Genomic DNA, 18,399 nt, shown 5'->3' on the forward strand with positions numbered 1-18,399 from the left:
GACTCATTGGGTAGTGGGGCGTGAGTGGCCTGGGTCCCGCCGGACCTCCTTCATGGCCCTCGTCATCAATGAATCAGCTTGAGATGAGTGTAGACTCTCTTCTCGGCTGGGCAGAAAGTACTTCTTCAGGGAACCTCAGGAGTCCTGCGGTATCACCGTGAAGTCCTGCCAGGTGAAAGGCCGACTCATAAATATGACTTATAGCCATTGTTTGATGACAGGAGGTGGCCGAGGCGCCAGGCCCTGCATCTCCCCATAGAGCTGGCCTGGCTCGCGAGCCCTCCAGGGAAGGGGTCTAGTGGAGAGAACGGGGTCCGCCGTGTCCCTTTGCAGTCTGAAGCCTAAGAAAAGCTCAGTTTCACAGGACGTTACTTTAGGAAGGCCTTCCAAAGCTCTCAGCCAACTGCCTGAGAAGCAAGAATCTCAATAAAGAAACCCAAAGCCCCTGGTGCCTTCCCTGGGACGGCAGAACAGGGCTGCTGCTGCCGGGGGTCCTGACTCGGTGTCCCAGTGGACCTGTCCCCAGGGAGATGCTGAGGCTCTCAGAAATGGATTTGAAAGGGAAGAAGGGACTCGAGTAAACATATTTCTCATATTTTATAAATGCTGCAATGAGGAAGATAATCATAGCATTAGTGAGTGACCCCACTTGGGTCGACATGTTTCTTTCACGCTGTGCCGCATCAGCCAAGAGCCAGAACCAGGCTGGTGGAAGGTGCTAAATCTCTACTGTCCTTACACAGATCATGGGAGTAGGGGAGGAGCAGATGGACTCTAGGTAGGGCAGAGGGTGGGAGGGGAAGGGAGGGGGCGGGGGTTAGCAGTGATGGTGGAATGTGATGGACATCATCATCCACAGTACAGGTATGAAGACAGGAATTGGTGTGAATATACTGTGTGTGCAACCAGAGATATGAAAAGTTGTGCTCTATATGTGTAATAAGATTGTGATGCATTCCACTGTCATATTAAAAAAAAAAAAAAGATCACCCTTCAAGTCCCAGAGGTTGAGAAAGGAAATGAATGACGAGTCACCCTGCCGAGGGAAACTTATTTAGAAAGAAAATTCAAAGTGAATTCAAGATTTAAAGTGAACAACTTGGCCATCAGGGTTTTTTTTTTTTTTGTGTGTGTGTGTGTGTGTGTGTGATTTTTAAAATGTCTTGATTATTTATGGATGACAGTAGAATGCAGTTATATCATACATAAATGGGGTATAATTTCTCATTTTCTGATTGTTCATGTGGTGGAATCACATGGGTCATGCAGTTGTGTATATACCTAAGGGAATAAAGTATGATTTGCACATGGCCCCAAGAGAGGATTGGGCCAGAATTGGTCTTTAACATCATTCTTAGTATAAAAATAAAAATTATAAAGTGTAGAAATTCATTTTTTTAAAAAAGCACACATTGTTCCAATATCCAGAAAACAGTTATGATTCAGATTTCATTGTCTCTCGCTATCATCTGGTTTTAACAGTGGAGTTGGTGCAGTGCCTGTTGCTTGGTGACCCTCTTCTGCACTGTTAGTACGTAGACCATCTCTGTCCTCCGCCTTTCCCTCCTTTCATCTTTTATTCAGTTTTTATTGAAAGCTCTTCCTTGGGAAGATTTCTTGTGTGTGTGTGTGTGTGTGTGCGTGCAAGGGTGGAGGAGGGGCGACTTACTATGCTGTCGGGCTGGCCTCACGCTGTTGATTCTCCAGCCTCAGCCTCCCGAGGAGCTGGGACCCCAGAGGCACACCAGAGGCCCCGTGGGTCAGCTCATTAATGGTCAGGCACTCGGATTCTGTGAACATACTGTAGCTGGCTGAAGCAATCCTGTTAACCCTGGACGCAAGATGCACTGGCCAGAATGCATTTTCTACAAGTCTCTCCCAAACAGGGGACGTGGGGACTTTTGTAATGGGGGAGAGATGGGGTGGGCCTCAGAGCCATGGGATCCAGGACTGGGATTACCAGGACTGTTTGCTCATTTCTCTGCCTAATTCTGGCTTTTCCTGAGTGGCGGTGGCCTGGGCAGCCCCAGGGTGACGGGCAGTCCTGGGGAGGCCCCGCAGTGCTGAAGGTGCCCGGGAGCTCTTTCTCTCGGCCTCGCTGTGGAAAATCTTGAGAAACGACAGGCCCAGAAAGGCTCATGGCTGTAGGCGCTCCTTCCTGGAGGGTGGAGTTGGACGCCTCCCTCGACCTGGGCCTTGGTCAGGGGTCTTCTGTGGTCAAGGAGCAGGGGTGGGGGATGATAGAGGCCCATTCAGAGTGGACAGACCTCGTTTTTCCTTATAGGGATGGGGAGGCTGGTTCCAGAAGACCTGGTCCATGACACAGGCTGTTACCAGTTTATGCAACTAAGTGTTTATACTCCTAGCTAAATCTTGGGGAAAGTTTGAAAACAGAGGTCAAACTGGATTCTCCAGATAGCTATTGTATTTTCTTCTAAATAAATCCAGAGGATTATAGTAACACATTAGAGTGATACTATAACACAAAAACTGAAGAATTATAGTTCCCTGAGTATTCCATTCCAAAACTTCTTAAAAATCAAGTGTTCTAACTCCTAAGTGCTTTGACTGTATCCGATGTTTCCTTTGTTTACATAATAAATTGGTTTCAATTTCACCAACTTCTATTTCCTGAATTATGAACTTCCTGCATCAAGAAATACATCATCTCAATTACAACTTGCTATAATCATTCTATGTGTGTGTAAGTCAGCAAAACTTGAGGTTGCCTGGAGTCTAAGCAGGACTCCTTTCATCTGCTCTCTCCATAGAAATAGGTTTGTGTGTTGAATAAGTATATGATACATTATTGCTTTCATCTCCTCCATGTTACTAAGTGAAATGTCTTTTATGATATGGTAAAAGCTGATGAGGAAATTGGGTGCATCTGGGAGGTCCAGAAGCTCTGTGGAAGAGGCTCTGTGGGATGAAGCGCCTTCCTTGCTCCTCCTCACTGTCCCCTACCCCCAAGGAGCAGCAGAAGCCACCACACTTCAAACCGGCATCCTGCAAGGTGCAGCTGCTCCCAAATGGTCTCTGCCCTCCCTCTTCTGCCTAGAATCAGGGTCTGAATTTCTCTTTGGAAATTTCCATTTGTAAGTCCCCCCATGGCTCTGAGGATGACTCATGGCCTGAGGGGGCTTGAGACCCCCTGAGAAACCGTACCCCACCAGCCCCATTACCACGCACTCCAGGTCACCTTCCTGCTGCCTCCCCACCCCAGCAGCCCAGCCCACTCTCCCTGCACTCCACATCTTCTGCACACTTCATCACTAAGCCCCGGGTGGGTCACCTCTTTGGGGCTGGGGGTTTCAGGTAACTTCCCCCGAGTAGCAACCAACCATCCAAACGCGGCCCTTTGCAGTCCCCGCGCTTGCTGAATGAACGGAGGGGTTTGTGTGGACAGAACTGAGGTCAAGATTTTCTAAACGAAATGGTTTTATCTTTTCAAACATCATTTGTTGAACATACACGCGTGCAGCACGCTCAAGCCACGTGTGGAGGAGGGAAAAACCCTTTTCTCTACCTTGTGGGCTCCGGGACTGGAGCTTGTGAATTAATTTACCAGCTCAGATTGCTAGGAGACGAGGTCTGCTCTGGGACACACGGGGGACCTCGCAGAACCCCCACTGGCAATCTGGAAAGCAGTGAACTGGCTTTGCTCCAAAATCATGAGGATATGGAGAATTAGCTCATCCTTGATGAGTAACAGATGCGGTCGGTTTGAGAAGTGTTTCTGCTGATTTTGGTACTTGGGAGAGACATAGGGCTTTATAGAGGTGATTCCCAAAAGTTAGGGAAAACAGGATGAAAGCCTTAGGTAAGATTTGGGGGACAGGGATCTGGGGGGTGCAGGCGAGAGGCAGAGCCCGGCAGAACAGGGTGGGCTGGGGAGGGCAGGGGGCTGTGGAGTGGGGCAGGTCGCGGTGGCAGGTCTGGGCTTCTGAGCCCCCGGAAGGCAGATGAGTGGAGTTCAGAAACGCCAAGGGGTTTGACTTGGATGGCCGGAGGGCAGAGCCCCAGTCAGCACTGGACCTGAAGTCGTGCATCTGTCCCCACCCACCAGGGGGCACGAGGACTGGAGGTGAACCTGAAATGGAGTGGGAGGGGGCACGAGCATCCTCACCTGTGTCCTTGCAGGCCAAGCTGGTACCAGGACGTACAGGTGGCCTAGGGTGCGTCCCTGTTGTCACCGCAGTGCTCACTTTATCTAAGCAGTGGCCACGTGGGCGGTGCAGGAGCACACAGGACCGCGTGGTGGCCGAAGGTCTCCAGGAGAACCTGGTTCCTTGGGTGGCAATGCCATCGTCAGCTAAGGGAAGGTCCAGAAGAGCAGGGCTTTGTTCACGGAGGGTCCGACGCTCCGGTTCTGCTGTTCAGATCATGAGACTGTCCACGCTGAGGGAAAAAGGCAGAATCTGTTCCTGCTGAACGGGGCACTGGGACTCAGTCTCCCTGAAGTGTTCTTGCACCGGGACTTCGTGCATTTCTGAGTGAGAACAGAGGGTTTCCATTAGTTCTGAAAGAAAAGAGAAAGCTTTTTATTAGTCCTAATAGACGCAGGGAATAATGCTGATTGGCCCTTGGACCAAAGCTGAATTCTTTGAAACTACTCAGCGTAAAGCTGTCCCATTTTTGTCTTGAAGTCCCTGATAGGGCTCCAAAGAGCCAGCTTTCTCCAGGGCCATGATTTTAAAGAATAAGATTTCTCAGCACCATGTCCCTGGTGTTCACAAACAGAACTTTTGTAGTTTTGGGCATATTTGGTCAAAACAAGATGCAATTTGAATTCTGTGGTTTAACCATGTTTGTTGGTTAAATTAGCTGTAAAGTATTTGAACCTCTCCTTCATCTTGTGATGTGAAGGCTCGACATGTAGCAAAGCAGACAGTCCCAGGGGCACCGAGGAGGACAGAGCCAGCAGGCTTGTTCCTAGCAGACCCCAGGGGCCATTATGTCCCTCTCTTTTGCTGTTGGGGCCAGAGGCACTCCAAAGGATGCTAGATCCTTCCAGCCCGTGTCACGGACATCAGTCACTAAGCTCACGAGGAGCTGGCACCTATGGCCACGTGCCCCGTGCCAGCTGCTGTGTGCTCCTGGCTGTGGTTCTCCACCGTCCTGTAAGAAGGCGCGAGGGCTACTGTTACTATTTCACAAACGAGAAATTGATGCTTAGGCTGCCAGCCTACAGTCATCCTCGCGGTAAGTGACTGAATAGGAAACCCGGGGATTGGCTCTCTGATCTTGACCTTGACCTGGCTCACTCACTCTCTTGTGGTTCTGCTACAGGTCGGCACCAGATGCCCCTAGATTTGCCATTCTCCTCAAGGTAAGTAATACACCAAGAAGTGGCCATGTCCTTCCTAGGCTCCAAGGGCGCACACCGACTTTAATAGCCTAGTGGCCGTTGTGGGACAGATTTACTTCAACACAGTCGCCACCCACCTGTCCTCTGGGTGGGAAGGAACTGGGACCCCTGTGGGTACAGGTGTGAACAGACTCGAGTGTTGTGGAGAGTTCTCCCTCGTGGCCCCATCTGACTTTTATGTCCCTCTCCTTTGCGCACACTCTCAAGTGCCCTGGAACTTCTAATCTGAAAAGGATCGCCGGCTCTACCAATTCAAAAAAAATATTTAAGATAATGGTTAACATGGAGAAAGAAGCCATTTGCAGCAGAGATCTTGACAAAGATTCTTTGCTTGACCAAACTTTAGTGAGGCCCATCTGTGCACTTCCTTATTTTATTACTCTGTTTTTTCTTAGTATAACAAAATGCCTGAGGCTGGGTAATTTATAAAAGTACAGTGTTACCAAGGAAAAATCTAAATAACACCTGCAGCTCCACTAGGTTGATCATTTGAGAAGGGCTTCATCCCAAACTATAGCAAGGGGTTAACTTGGTCTAGACTTGCTGGTTTCTCCCTCTCTCTCCCCTTGGAGGCTTTAGCCTACTTGCCGCCATGACTGGAAAGCCCGGCCATGGGAAGAGCTCCTGGCAGAGCAGAGACTGAACGTGCCTCCTGTGCTTCTCTTCTCTTCCTCATGTTCCCACCTGTGTCGTGTCCCTCCACCCCTGGAGGCGAGAAGTGACCTCCGAGCATGGGCTCCCACTTCTTTCTTTGGCCACTGAGTCCAGCCTCTCTGTCCAGCACTCATCTCCTGGACGTTGGTTTTCTGTGGGATGAGCTTCCAGGGCCGGGTCTGGCCACGGTGGAAGGCCAGGTGGCTCCCAGATCTGGGAAGTCTAACAGCCCCGGGGATGGTCTTGCTGCGTCATTGCTGGCAGAGGACATGGCATGGCGCAGGGCGAGTGGCCAGCTCTGGTGCCTCTACCCTCACCACTCCCAGAGGCTCTGCCTCCAAACGCCCTGGGCGGAGGATCTGGGGGAACACACTGAAACCAGAGCTCACAGGATCCAGCGTGAGCAAGGACGGAGCTGAGCCACTGCAGCAGGACCCCACCCCCCTCAGGGGGTGTCTGACCACGCTGGCCTGGCCAGTCCGGTCAGTCAGAACCCTCTGGCCCTGGCACTCCTCTAGGAAGTGTTCTGCAGCCCGTCCCCCATCGAGGTGCCTCTGCCTAGAGATTCCCACTGGCCCTTGCGGAGTTCAGGGCCGAGTCTAGTTTGCACTGAGTTCTCTTCCCCTCTACTGCAATAGTCCTGAATAGAATCTGCTTCACCAGTGGAACTGCCTTCCAGCTCCGGTGTCCTCTGACAGCCTTCACCCGCTCATCAGTCCCCAGTGCTGCACCGCGGATGCACCGGGCACCCTCCCAGCCTGGAGAGTGAGGTGGGGTAAACCCGCTTCCTGCCCTCGGTGAGCTTTAGCCACAGGAGGCAGATGAGTCAACGCAGCCCCAATGCATGGTGGAGAGTCACCGGAGTCCCACACGTGCCCTGGGAGAGCATGGGGGCCCCTGCAGGGTAGGGAGTGCCCCAGGGAGGGACAGCTTCCCTCTGCCTGCCAGTCACTTTCTGTCAGGCTCACGTTCAAGCCGAGGCACAAGGGTCAGTCCTCGCTCAGCTCCCAGCTGCTGGGTGATTGCAGCTAAGGTGGGTTGGTTCCAAAGTGTGATCTTCAGGGTGTCTTGTGTCTTTGGGGGCAGGACTGGGGTTGGGACGGTCATTCTAAATGTCAAGAGAGTTATCAGTACTATGGTAGAAGTTCCTCCTAGTCCCGCAGCATGGACGTTAAGTACTGTGACCTCTTTAGAAAGACATTCAGTTAGGATTTGGGGCCAGGAGGACCTGCTTCTGGCTTCTAAAGAACCAGGTGAGCCTGTCACCCTCTTGCCTCGGTGGGCAACTGTCAGTCTCATAATCTGAGGAGCCAGGTGAGCCTGGGCAGTGGCACATGCCTGAGGACTCACAGGAGGCAGGGGTAGGAGGATTGCAAGTTCATGGACAGCCTGGGCCACGTCCTGGGACCCTGCCTCAGAATAAAAAATGAATAGGGCTGGGGAGGGGGTTCAGCGGTAAAGCACCCCTGGGTTCAATCCCCAGCACCACAAAAAACAAAGCAAAACAAAAAAACCCCAAGACAAAATGTCAAGATTGAGGACAAACTTGGCTCAGTTTGTGGTTTTGCATAGGCAAGCCTTCCAAGGTGCTCACGGCAGATGGTTTTATTGGACTATTTAGAAAGATGCTAAATTTACAGCGAATAGCCTCTAATTAAATGATGGTATGTTCAGAAACTCAATTATTTTTGGTTTACATTGTTTTTTTTTTTACAGTACTAAGGATTGAACCTAGGTGGCTCTACCACTGAGCTGTATTTTTTATTTTAGTTTGAGATGGGATCTTGCTAAGTTGCCCAGGTTGGCCTCCAACTTGTGATCCTCCTGTCTTAGACTCCGGAGTAGCTAAGAGTGTAGGCATGTACCACGGTGCCTGTCACGTTTAGTTTAAAAACGTTAAATTAAAAAATGAAACATAGGGCTGAGGCTGGGGCTCAGTGGTAGAGTGCTTCCTTGCATGTGTGAGGTCCTGGGTCCAATCCTCAGTACAGCAAAAATAAACAAACAAACAAACAAATAAATATCACAAGAAAATAATGTCTTTAGAGTACATTTTTCTTTTCTTTTTTTAAATGTGTAGATCAATTTCTTTTAGAGAAAAAAAAAGAAAACGTGTTAAATTCTCAATGTAAAAAATTACTTACTCCATTTCTCTTTGGTTGAACCCTAAATTTCTGCTCACATACCTTAGAGCAGTGGTTTCCCCAGTGCGCTGATGATCATGGAGATTTGAAAGGCAGATTCCCAGATACTGATCTAGATCCACTGCACCAAGGCTCAGGAGTGGTTCCAGGAATCTGCATTTTTCAAAAGGCCATCAAAGTGATATAGATACTCTGGCAGATCTGGGGACCTCTGCCATAAAACAAGCAGGGATTTAAACTCCCAGCCTTATCTTGGCCCCTCACAGAACATGCTCCTGTAGTGGTTTAAGGTAATAAAGACCTTGTTGTAGGCTATTTCCTATTGATTAATGACCAGCTGGAAGAAGTTGTCTCTAGGCTCTTGCAATCCAGACTGGCAATAATTACCTGACTAAATAGAGGCTACAGTTCAAATGCACCACCTTGTCCCCTGCAAGGAACACTGCAGTTAGGTTGTCTTAATTGCATTCCTTTCCTAATTCACCTCTCAACTTCCATAGTTGCTCTTAAACAGAGCAAACAAACAGGAGGTTCAAAGTGTATGTCCCCGCTGGAGCAAACAGAAGTGAGGGGGCAGGGGAGAAGATTTAGCCGTTGGAGGGATTTGCTGAAATGTTCTGTTGAGCAGTGATTTGCACCAGCTGATGTGAACGCTGCTGCCCACCACTCTTTACAGATGACACCCATTTCCTTCACTGCAGCTGCTAGGTAATTCTCAGGGGTTCTCCCCCTCCTAATGTCCTCTCTAATAAAATGACCTGCCCCCTGTGCTTCCACTCAGGGCTGCTGGTCAGCTGTGGCGCACCAGCTGCCATGGTTTCAAACTCGGCAGCTGGATTGGGTCTCTACCCACCCCTTTCCTGCAGGTAAGGAGAGTGCTCATACCTCAGGTTGTTACCAAGCAACAGAGTTCCCTTTGCCAATTGCCACCATTTCCTTCTCATAGTATTACCGGCCTTATTATTAACATTTAGTTCAGAGAAATTGCCGTCATTATGTGAAGCAACTTCCTTTAGAGGTTATTCATTAACCTTCGGGATTTTACTGTGTAATTATAATTGCCAAGTGCCCCAGGCTCGGGGAACCTTTGAACTCCTCACGGTATTCAGGGACGGCAGAAAGGATATTATCTGATTTTTCTTCCTTTTCCCGTTAAGGTTTAATCTTGAAAGTGTCTGGTTCGCCCTGTAGAGGTCTGGCTTCCAAACCCCAGACTCTTCCGTCTCCTTGCTCCAGATTGCTGGAACCAGATCTAAACCCTGGAGGAAGCTGCCCGCTAGTGATCCATCTCCCCAGTACCACAGAGGAGTGGAAACTCTTCCTCCTTGGTCTTGGGGGAAAATGCTGGGGACACGGGTGAAGGTGTTGGTGTGCCCCCCCCCCCCCCTCCGGGCTCCAGTAGCCCTGCCCCTGCCCTGAGCCCTTGTTTATAGAGGACAGAAGACCTTGATCTGGTTGCTCACTCCAGGGTTCCCTGAAAGCAACTTCTAGCTCACAGGCTGCTCAGGAGCGAGGTGTGGGTTCCAGAATACCTACCAGACCCCGGTTCTCAGTAGCCACTGCTTGTAAGGTGGCCCTTCCGATTTGTCCCACGATGGTGGACGTGGGGCCCCACCCGGCCCCACTGCAGGATGCATTTCACTTATAATTGTAGGAAGAGCAAAAAACACAACAGAACCCCCATCTTCCTCCTCTCTCCCTTTGTTTCAAGACAAACAAGAGCAACTGGCATCCCCCGCCCCGCCCCCAACTGCTTGTGCCGCCAGCCCGGGCGCCCGGGAAAGGAAACCTGTTTTCCTGCTGCCGGGTCCTGTTTCCCCGCCCTCCGCCCGCGCCCCCAGCGCCCAGAGCTCCCGGCTCCCGCGGCCCGCGTTCCAGGGAACCCAATCCCCGCGCACGTGACGCCTCGGAGGCTGGCCTCACCCCGAGCTGGGCACAGGTGAGCCCAGAGCAGTTTGGAGCCGGAATTTTAAAGCACAGATATTAAAAGGTGCTCGCTTCTGCACCAGACAGCTACCACTTTGATCATCACAAATGAAAAGGCGCGCTTGGCCCGGGGTTTTATGGCGAGAGCCGGCTGCGAGACAAAGGCGGCGGGCGCGGGAGGCTGGGCGGAGGGAGCGGGTTTTATGGAGCGCGGCGCAAGTCTGGGCCAGAGCTTCGCAGCGAGGCCAGCGCCGCTGCAGGCCGCCTGCGACGCCCGGCCGGCCCTGCGCGTCCCGGCGCGGCCCCTGGCTCGCCCTTGACGGCTGTGGCTTGGATCTGGGGCGCGGGGAAGCGGCCACTTTGGTAGGCTGTAGAAGGTGCGGGATCTGCCGCTTTCTCCCCAATGAAGGGCCCGTGGAGATCCCTTTGAGACCTGGAAGAACATGCTGTCACATGTCACCTAATGAGCTCAGCCTCCTCTTCCAGGGCGCATTAATCAATCAACCAACACCTTTAAAGCGCAGCGTGTGTGCCTGGCGAGATAAGGCAGGGCCTCCGCTCCCAGGTGTTATGGTGCGGCTGGAGAGATGGACCCAGTGTCCACCCTGGTGATAGCAGTGTCAGCCTCGGTGTGGCGCCTCCCTGCACTCTTCTTCCACCCCATCAAGTGGACACTGCATTATCTCCACTCTACAGGCATTTAGAGAGGCCACTTGCCCCAGGTGGCACAGTGTGTGGCTGTCAGGCTCCAGAGGAGCTAGGCCCATCTATTAACATCCGGCCAGGGTGCACGGGCCTGTCCTGCTGCCCTGGCCCTCTCTGGACAGCAGGTAGATCCCTGGCCTCCAGTTAAGCCTGAGAACTTTCTTTAGGGGCCACTGGCCTCTGGGACCCCCACAAGTTCTGCGTTTTCCCTTGCTCTGTCTTTCTGGATACCAGCATCACTTGCGGGTCATTTCTCCTGCGCAGGTGTGAGCTTACCCATGGCCTCTGTTCATCCTGTGAGCTTACTATTCAGGTGGAGAGAACAGACCTCATTCAGTTGAATACACAAGGCAGAACTCCGCTGCTGTCATCTCTCAAACCCCTCATCTTCAACAGAACGTCCTTTCCACCCCTACCTGGGGCAGCAGTTTTCAGAAACGCAGTTGGGGAGAGTCAGGGTCCTCCCAGGACCCCAGAGCAGGTCTGCAGTACAGGCAGCCTCAGCTCTGTTCATGGCCGCTAGCTGCGGAGTTCGCTCAGGATGACCCAAGGAACCAAGCGCAGGGCGGCTCTCCCAGGCAGGCTCAGCCTGGGGTATTTTTTATAGGGTGAGACACCAGACAATGGGATTTTATGAGTGTCATGGGGAGACACATCATCTCACTTCTCTGGTTGCTGGGTTAATTATGCCAGCTGCCGAGGTGAGGTGTGGATCGGAATGGGAAACGTTCTGATGGAAAATCCCAGACTGATGGGCATAGGCCCTGGGAGGCTGTTTTTATGTTGTATCCCTCGTCGGCCGAGTTGGCAGGGCTTGGGAGTCCTGGAAGGCATTGCTCAGTGCATCCCCCTCTTCTCTTAATTAGAAACTGAGTTCTCTTTTATTCACCATCTCTGTTGGCGTCACCTACTGGGACAGAGTAGCCACTGGGGAACCTGGGTTCTAGTTTTGAACTTGCTGCTAACCGCCCTTGAGTCAGCTCCCAACCTGGTGAACTTCATTTCCTCACCTTGAAGGAGACAGTGGAAGCATTTGTAAGAAAGTGACCTGGTCTTTTTTTTAAAATCTTAATCTTTTTTGTATTGGAGTTTTGTGTAAGATATTAGTTTAAAAAATAGAAGGAGAACTCATTCACAAAAACCCTTCTGAAGCCCCTGCTCTGGAGCCATGCCGGTCCTCTTCCTGATGACCTGCAGGTCTCTAGACACTGTGGGTGATGGCTGTGCCCTGTGGGATCACAGCTGTTTAGTTTGGCTGGAGTGTGGATTGCACAGGGATAGGAGTGGAAGACCAGCCGGGAAATGAAGGTCAGTCCAGACTTGGGATTGCCGTGGGTGCTGAACCAAGAGTCCGGACACTGATTCATTGGAATTTGGGAGCCACCAATGATTTGTGAGAGTGAACTTTTGCTAATTATCATTTGCATATAGCTGTGAGTCAAGTTGACCTGAAACATTTCCCGTGGATGAGACTCTGGCGATGGGCAGTTCACATCTGATGTATGTGTTACCTGCTGTGGGCAGGGACTTGGGTTTCTCCTATGTTTCTGCTTCTCTTTTGAGGGAGGCAGACTCTCATCCCCAGAGTTGCCTCATGGTCTGAGGTGGCTGCTGGACACCATCCACCAAGTCTCCACTGCAGGCGGGTGAGGGGGAAGAGAATGGCAAGAAGGGCACAGCTCCCCTCCTGGGAGACAGCCTTGTCAGAGCCCCTCCTGGCTCACTTTCTTACAAATCAGGGGCCGAGCCGGGCTGAGTAGCTGTGTTCTGGGCAGCAGCATTACAGCTGAAGCCAGGGCAGAGTTGCTAAGAGGGGAGGGAATGAGAACAGTGGAAATCCTGCATCAGGGGTGCATACTTCATTTATTTGGTGGCAGTAAATGGGAACTGTGGGCTTCAATGGGAGGGTCCGTGGGCCGATGGATGATGGATGGGCTGAGGAAGTGGTATGACGCAGAGATTAGGAGCCACGTAAGGGGGATGCTGGTGACGTCACTGACTAAAACGAGGAAGTCGAGGAAGGAGTTTAGGAAAGAGGGTCATGAATTAGGATTTGAACCTGCTGAGTGTGTCCAGCAAGCTACACCAGAACTGGAGCGGGGGGCGGGGGGATTGGGTCGCACAAGTGAATGTTCAGTTCACCTATTTTATTGAATCCTTCTCTTTTGATGCCAATGTCGCAGATGCTTCTCGGGGATTCACGAGGGACTCGGGGGACTCTTGGTTATGACGGAGTGTGCGATAGTGTTACCTCTTCTCTGCTGGACTCGGGCTCTTGCGAGTTTCTTTCTGAGCGCTGGACTTGCAGACCCTGAGAGTCATACAAAGATGGTATTCTGAGCAAATGATTTCTACCCAAACTGGCCTGTGCCCTGGTGATCCCAGCACGGGGAAAGCCCCACTCTCCAGTTCTAGTCGCGGCCCTCCTTAGTAGCAGATTCCTGTTCTCCTTTTACTCCAGCCTCCACCTGGCCCCTTCTGATCTGTGCTGTCTCGGACCCACTGTCGAGTGGAGCAGCCTAAGTGGATGCTGCCGTGCATTCGGGAGGAGGGATGCGGAGCCACCGTGGGTCTAGGAGAAAAGCTTGCAATCAAAGTGTGAAGGGAAGGCCCCCCACCTGGGTGGGGGATGGGAACAGACAGCAAGTTTAACAGCAGAGGTGCCCAGGAGGTGCCCAGGAGGTGCCCAGGAGACTGAGAGTGAAGAGAGGCCGGGAGCTCAGGCTGCAGGATGGGAATCCCTGCACGGCGGGAGCACTTTGCCTAGGCGGAAATCGGCTCCCTAGAGGAGACCCGGTGAGATGGTCCCGAGCCACAGCCTCAGAGGAGATGTGTGAGTGAGGGGCAGGGGGCTGGTTTCCAGCAGCCTGTGTGAGGCTGGCGTTGGCTCTGTGACGCTGAGGTCAGAGAGCCCTCTCCTCCAGAGGGTGGCAAGCACCCTTCTGAGGTCTTAGGCTGCTCTCTCTGGAATCTCTGAGGACCTTCTCGATTTGGCTTTGGATGCTTTCCTTTTCGTCTATCTTCTCAGCAGCGCTCCTGGGGACTCCGTCACTGCCTCAGGTACGGGCAGTTTTCTCACCTGATTTCTTTGATTTCTGCCGTCACATTCTCTGTTCTCTCTGGAAATCCTCTTAGTCACATGCTGGATCTCTTAGGAATCATCGGTTTCAGCCCTTTGCTTTTTATTCTGCGGATCTCAATATTGCCTTCTTTAAAAGATCAATAAAAAGTTTTCAAGTTGCCTTATAAATGCAGTGTATTTGTGTGATGTCATCAGAAGGATGGCCTGGTCAGGGGAGTGGACGTGGGGCTAGTCCAAGTCCCAGGGGCAGAAAGCCTTCTAGCCCCATGTCCACTCCCCTGACCAGGCCATCCTTCTAATGAAGCGCTCTTGGTTTTCTTCCACTAGTGGCTGTCGCCCGCCCACCCTGGGTCTCCCAGGTGATTTGACACAGCTGAGAGTTGGCGTCCCCTTGGATTCTGCATGGAAACCCTAGTCCCTGGTTCGGGCCTGAAATGCAGGTGAGAACCTAAAGAGGTGGACGAGTTCCACCTGGATGACAGTCCCGGTGTACTGAGGTCTCTCTTGTCAGAGGTAGCAATGGGGGCAGGCTTACAAGCTGAGGGCTTCTCCATGGGGGACGAGGGCTTTAACTGTGTGCTTCCTGGCGATTCAGATTCAGATCTATGCCTCCAGGCAGACGGCCTCCGTAAATGAAGCTACTTTTCTCAAAGAAGGTTGATTAATCTGAGTTTTAGAATACTTCCACTGGACCATCATAGCAGCTTAATGTTTTAAGTGCTTCCAATAAACGCTTTCTCATATATTGCATATTTTTAGTAAAATGTGAGCATTTGACAGCATATGCCAAAATAATCTACTTTCACCTGTCGACGAGCCCATCTGTGACTGAGAGTAGAGGGCTGCGCAGTGCTCCCAAGGCCTGACGGTGCGCCCTTAGCACGCCCTCTCTGCCTCCCGTGCCTCGCTGCTTCGTCCTTCCTGACCCCTCTTCCTCTCGCTCTCTGACTTGAGGTTCAGGGATGTCGGGCTTCAGGACAACCTGGGCCCTGACTGGGACTGCTGGATCAAACTGGTGGGGCTGCCCAGGTGCCCGCCTCGTGGGCAGACCAGGGCTCCAGGGCAGCGCTCTCCTTACTGTAAGGTGCACCAAGCTCAGTTCCTGCCCCGCTTTGCCTCTGGGCCCTTTCTCTTGAGGCTCTCCTACCAGCTTGACCTCTCTCTCATGCTCTCCCTGGGGAGTCCCCTACATGCTGGGGCCACTCAGAGTTGCCATCTAATGGAAAGACATCCTCAAGAGTTGGGTTTTTTTTTTTTTTTTTAAATCAGCCTGTTTTATAAATGAGGACACAGAGTCCAAGAGCAATATATGAAATGAGATTTGCTTTGTCGGAGATGATCGTAAGTGCATATTGAACACATGGTGAGAATGATTCACCCGACACACACCCTGATTTGTAGTCTTTTCTTACATCCACTAGAATCACTGGGAAGGAGGAGAGGGGGAAACAAGGGGTGAATTCTGGGCCAGAGTTCTGCATTAACAATCAAAGGGGAAACGTGTGGGGACCTCTGTCGAATGCGCCAGCCTAGCCAGGAGTGTCCTCAGGGAGGCTGCCTGATAGCAGGTTTTGTTTTTTAATTGTGTGGTACTCATTGACTGTTGATTCTTGCAGAACTGGGTCAGTCTGAGGTCAGGGAGGCCAGGAAGGGGAAGCTGTGGGCTTAGAGATGGAATAAACAGCTCTGTCCGTCCATGTGAAATCTTGAGGGCTTGAAAAGACACACTTCAGACACTTTCTTCCTAAAATAATCAGAAGAGCAGGTCACACTTTGTATATGAAACAACACAAGGGCTGTAGAGAAGAATCCAGGAGGAGGCGGCGGTTAAAGTAGTTGCACATTAAGAGCGAGGTCCCTGTGGGCCAGGTCTGCTGGGACTGCAGTGGGCTCAGAGCTGAGGAAGGAAGGCTGAGGGCTGAGCCTGGACTTTGGGAGCAGCTCCTTTCTCCTCCGGGCTCCCTCCGCTTCACAGGTTGCTGGTAGATCCCTGGGGGTGGCTGCTTCCTCCAGGAGCCTCCCAGCAGCTGGAGAGAGGCTTGGTTCTCCAGCTGACCTTTAGTTTTATCTGCCTTTTGGTGACCTCTTGGTTTTACCATGGGACAGTTTATTTGCCTGTGCAAATTGAGTTTTCTTAGAAATAGGACAGAGTTAGAAAGAGGCCAATGTTTTGATTGTTTGCTCTTAAGAAGGAGAAGCAGCTATGGGCTGTTCCTTCGATGACAGTCTCTGTTGGTTTATTTTAATACCTTGAAATGAGGTCTGCAGGTCAGAGATGCTGAGATGTCCCTCGGCAGAGGTAGAAATATCTGTGGGGTTATGAGTTGATCATTTCTCCATTCCTGGGAGCTCTTAGAATTTGCTTAGCAACTGGCCTGACCAATCCCCCAACCTGCACCCCAACAAGTCTGCACCCCTGGAGGGGCTGATCAAGCAGTCTTCGAACTAAATAAGCAGTGAAAATTGTGCCAGTCTTTTCCTCGACGAGACCTGCGCCTGTAACCCAGTCCAACAAAATGAGGGAGAACAAGCCAAAGAAACCTTTTTAAGCAAGAACCCAGGCAGTAGGAAGTCATGCTGGTTGGGGCTTGTTTCCCTGGCTCAGCCTCATTCCAACCTGCTGGATCAGCTCTGGAGTGTCTAGAGGGACACCCTGGTGTGGGCCCTGGGAGGAAAGGAGCTTGTGCATTTCTGTTTGACTGGGCTCCTTGCCAAAGGCCAAGTTCAAAGTGCAGTTTCCAGTAATTTGCTGGGACTTCTCTGAGGATTTGATAGACCAGGTCAGAAGCCTGCAAACCCGAGTAGTATTTCCTAATTTCTGTCATTTCTTGAGAAGAGAAGGAAGGCTGCTGAGGGGCTGGGGGTTGACTCAGAGCCGACTGGGCCTCCCCTGTGCCTTGTCCCCCCTGCCCTTTCTCCCCCATCCCATCCAGGGCCACTGGCAGCCTGGCCTGGGACGGACTTGCTTGGGGTCCCTTCTGGAGCAAATGTGAGGTTGCCATCCATGCGGCCGGGAATGCTTCCTTTGATTTACTGCGTGTTAGCATTATTTGGGGCCATAAAGTTGTCGAGTAATGGCAGTGTGACTTGTGTTCTCATATCTGTGGGATGAAAGGGAACGTGTTTATAACCCTCCCCTCACCACATCGAGCTCCCTGGTGTTGACCACGTGGAGAAGTCGGATTTCACCTCCTGCGCCGCAGTTCCTCTTCCCTAGGAGGTGGACGCGCAGATTCCCATCATCTCACTGGGCATCTCCTCCTCCCGCTGACCCTCAGAGGATCCAGGCCTGCCGGCTGGGAAGGGCTCTTGGTTGAATGACCGGGTAGGTCATGCTGGATCTCACTGTCGAGAAGTGTTTGCAGGAGCTGCGTGGTTTCTGCCGTGGAGACTCAGGAACTTTGTGAACTTGACGACAGCGCATCAGCTGTGTCCCCAACAAGTGTCTGATTGCTTATTGTGCATCTGTGATCCAGAGGACGGAGACATCTGTCATGGAGGCTCGCCTCAGCCCTGATGGAGGAGCAGTATTCAGTTTTCTGTGGTCTCTGGTTGATGGCCCTTGACCAGAGGAGGCACCAGCAGAACCTCGAGGGCAGCAGTGGGCACCCAGGAGAGAAGGAGAAGTCCCGGGAGCCAACCTGCCAGCACTCATTAGCCAGGTCACCAGTCACCTCGGGAGGTCCTGATGTCCCTGGAAGCAACACCCAGCAATACCAGAGCCTCCCAGGCATGGAGTAGCTTGGGCCAGCAGCCCCTTCCTCCCCCACAGTTTCTCCCACTCACTCTTTCTCCTTCAACACTCTTCTTTTCATTTGCTAATTTGCCTCTAAAAGACCTGACTCCTGCTTTTCTTCCACCCTGGAAACTGAATTATAGCAATTTAACATTATAACATAATTCTACTGCAATAAAGCAGTCTGGTGTCATGATGGTGATGGAGTGGATGGGGTGGGAGTAGGGGCAGAGAATTCACTGGAGGGACTTTCTGCATTTGTTTATGAAGTGCTAGTACACAGCCTTGTTCTGAGACCTTATTTATTTATGTATTCCTTGCACCTGCTCTGCCACTGAGCTGTGTCCCCAGCTCTGAACGCTTATTTTATTTAAAAACATCTTATTTAGATATTAATCTAATATAAATATTAGAGAATTGGTGCTACTTGAAACCATACAAATATTCATCTTTATGATGACAAAAGAATCCATTAAAGTTTTTTCAAAAAGGAAGTTTTTGGTTGTATAGGCTTCTATTATACAAACAATGGTTTGTACCATTTGTCATCTTCACTGAATTGTTTTTTTAAACTTACATGAATAAATTGATAATTTGTTTTTACAATGTGATATTAAAAGAAGAGTCTCAAGTGGCACACACCTGTAATCTGAGCTGGCAGGAAGGCCGAGGCAGGAGGACTGAAGTCTCAGGCCAGCCTGGGTAACGTGGTGAGACCCTGCCTTAAAATCAAAAGACAAATCAAAACAGGGCTGGGGCTGTGGCTCAGCGGTAAGCGCTCGCC

At 51.3% G+C, this 18,399-nt stretch overlaps 2 long non-coding RNA genes across 5 annotated transcripts in view; one reads left to right on the forward strand and one right to left on the reverse strand.

Annotated features, from left to right (window-relative positions):
- Positions 1 to 3,374: 3,374 nt before the first annotated feature.
- On the reverse strand, positions 3,375 to 9,973 carry LOC124102848 (uncharacterized). Of its 2 annotated transcripts, none has more exons than XR_006855006.2 (3): positions 9,052 to 9,377; positions 8,209 to 8,319; positions 3,375 to 4,519 (listed from the first exon to the last, which is right to left on the reverse strand). It is a non-coding gene; the product is annotated as an uncharacterized LOC124102848 (long non-coding RNA). The 2 variants fall into 2 exon arrangements; XR_006855005.2 differs by lacking the exon at positions 9,052 to 9,377 and adding an exon at positions 9,703 to 9,973 and having other exon boundaries at positions 3,376 to 4,519.
- LOC124102852 (uncharacterized) overlaps positions 9,570 to 18,399 on the forward strand; it is a 36,582-nt gene continuing 27,752 nt past the window's right edge. Inside the window, exons 1-3 of one of the 3 annotated variants that reach the window (XR_006855012.2) lie at positions 9,570 to 10,105; positions 14,207 to 14,319; positions 17,356 to 17,797. This is a non-coding gene — a long non-coding RNA (uncharacterized LOC124102852). Of the gene's footprint in view, positions 10,106 to 14,206; positions 14,320 to 17,355; positions 17,798 to 18,399 lie in introns of those variants that run through there. The other 2 variants (XR_006855013.2, XR_006855011.2) reach the window with 2 other exon arrangements.

This window comes from Marmota monax, unplaced genomic scaffold (genome assembly GCF_021218885.2).
Source record: "Marmota monax isolate L192 unplaced genomic scaffold, Marmota_monax_Labrador192_F-V1.1 WCK01_AAM20220418_F8-fsc00361, whole genome shotgun sequence".
Classification (NCBI taxonomy): domain Eukaryota; kingdom Metazoa; phylum Chordata; class Mammalia; order Rodentia; family Sciuridae; genus Marmota; species Marmota monax.